The 1,990-nt window shown below is 40.6% G+C and overlaps 1 pseudogene; it reads left to right on the top strand.

Annotated features, from left to right (window-relative positions):
• Nucleotides 1-554: 554 nt before the first annotated feature.
• Nucleotides 555-1,338, top strand: LOC137210091 (methylmalonic aciduria and homocystinuria type D homolog, mitochondrial-like; annotated as a pseudogene).
• Nucleotides 1,339-1,990: the final 652 nt, after the last annotated feature.

The following is a 1,990-nucleotide window of genomic DNA, read 5'->3' as shown; positions in this document are numbered from 1 at the left end:
AATTTCTTTATAATATGGTTGTCTGTTGTTGCATTAGTGAAGTTGCTTCCTACAACCACATGGGTACCACAGAGACTGTGATGAACCAGTTTACAGTAGTGAAGATCATCAATAGAGGATCCTAAATGTCAATAGCGTTCATCTGTCTTTCTGAGGTAACACCTCACACCAATCAAAATGGATATTTTCAAAAAATCTACAAACAATAAATGCTGGAGAGGGAGTGAAGAAGAAGGAACCCTCTTACACACTGTTGGTGGGAAAGTAAATCGATACAGCCACTATGGAGAACAGTATGGAGGTTCCTTAAAAAACTAAAAATAGAACTATTGTATGACACGGCAATCCCACTACTGGGCACATACCCTGAGAAAACCACAATTCCAAAAGATACATGCACCCCAATGTTCACTGCAGCACTATTTACAATAGCCAGGACATGGAAGCAACCTAAATGTCCATCAACAGAGGAACGAATAAAGAAGATGTGGTACATATATACAATGGAATATTACTCAGCCATAAAAAGGAATGAAATTGTGCCCTTTGCAGAGATGTGGATGGACCTAGAGACTGTCATAAAGAGTGAAGTGCTCTGTAACAGAGCCGGACTGGTTTCCTATCACCCAGAATTTTGCTCTTTAGTTAAAAGTGTTGTCAAACCCAGAGCCCTTTCAGCTGCAGGATCTTCAGGTTCTGATGAATCTCATGTGGCCACTGCACCTACAGATATCTGCTATCGAACAGTCTTGCCTGATGAAACTATGGGACCATTTGGACCTCAGGATCAGTGATTCCAGGTTCCTGGGAACATAGGTTTTGATTGTCACCTCAATGGGACTGCATCACAGAAGAAAAGCCAAGTTCATAAACTTTACCTGATGTTCTAGCAGAACCTTTAACCAGTGAAAGACGTGAGTTTGTTATGGCACAATATGTGAATGAATTTCAGGGTAATGATGCACCTTTGAGCAATAAATTAACAGAGCAGAAACTTACTTTGAAAGTGCCAGAGTAGAGTGTGCAATCCAAACATGTCTGGAATTGCTGCGAAGAGATTTTGAACCACTATTTCCAGAAGTAGCCGCCAACAAACTAATGATTTTGACTGTAACACAGAAAACTAAGAATGATATGACTGTAGTGAGGAGGTAGAAAATGAAAAAGCAATGCTCTTAGAAAAGTTCATCAACTGTGCTAAGGAAATTGCTATGTTGAAGGCTACTTGGTTGACTTTTTGACCCATCATCTGGTTTGTCATTTTTTGAACCATATACAAAAAAGACTTTTCTCTCTGACCCAGGCATCTTATTTTATTTCCCACAATCCTTGAAATAGTAAAAGACTAACTTATTAGCTTGAAAGTGAATAAAATGTTGACCCTTCTCAGATCTTGACAGTCTTCTTTTGAACTCTTTCAGCTATCACTGCCTTCCTAGAATGAGATCTCTTTAAATATTGATGACACCATTGTTTTCCACCTTACCACCAGTATGGAGGACTGGCAAAGGGACAATGGACGTAGGGAGGAGTGGGTCTCTTGGTGCAATGATTGTGCTTTTCATTTTTAGTAAATTTTACAATCAACTCATGAGAGCACAATAGTTTGGAGACAAGAAAAGAAATTGATCAGAAGAGTCTGCTGACATTGCCAAGTGACATTCTTAAAGACTGTCAGAAGATATAGAATGGCCACTCCTAAATGAATGTCTGACCTGTGGTGCAGATTATGAAGAGAGTGTGGGGTGACCACCCTGTGTTTCACTGCTGGGGTCCACAGGGTAAATAATGCATGCACTCTTTCAGGAGCTCTAAACCAGAGGTTGCACTGGGGTCTAAGCATAGATAGGCCAGAGCTGATAAATGGGTCCTCACACACAGCTCAAGAGCAAAGCTGCCTTCAATCCTCCAGTCTAGGGTTCTAGCACTGGTTGTCCAGAATCCTGAGGGCATCCTATGTTTTATGTGAGAGTCATCAAAATTCAGTGTA

The sequence above is a fragment of the Pseudorca crassidens genome, chromosome 17 (genome assembly GCF_039906515.1).
Source record: "Pseudorca crassidens isolate mPseCra1 chromosome 17, mPseCra1.hap1, whole genome shotgun sequence".
NCBI classification, from domain to species: Eukaryota; Metazoa; Chordata; class Mammalia; order Artiodactyla; family Delphinidae; genus Pseudorca; species Pseudorca crassidens.
This window is presented reverse-complemented; position numbering and strand designations above follow the sequence as displayed.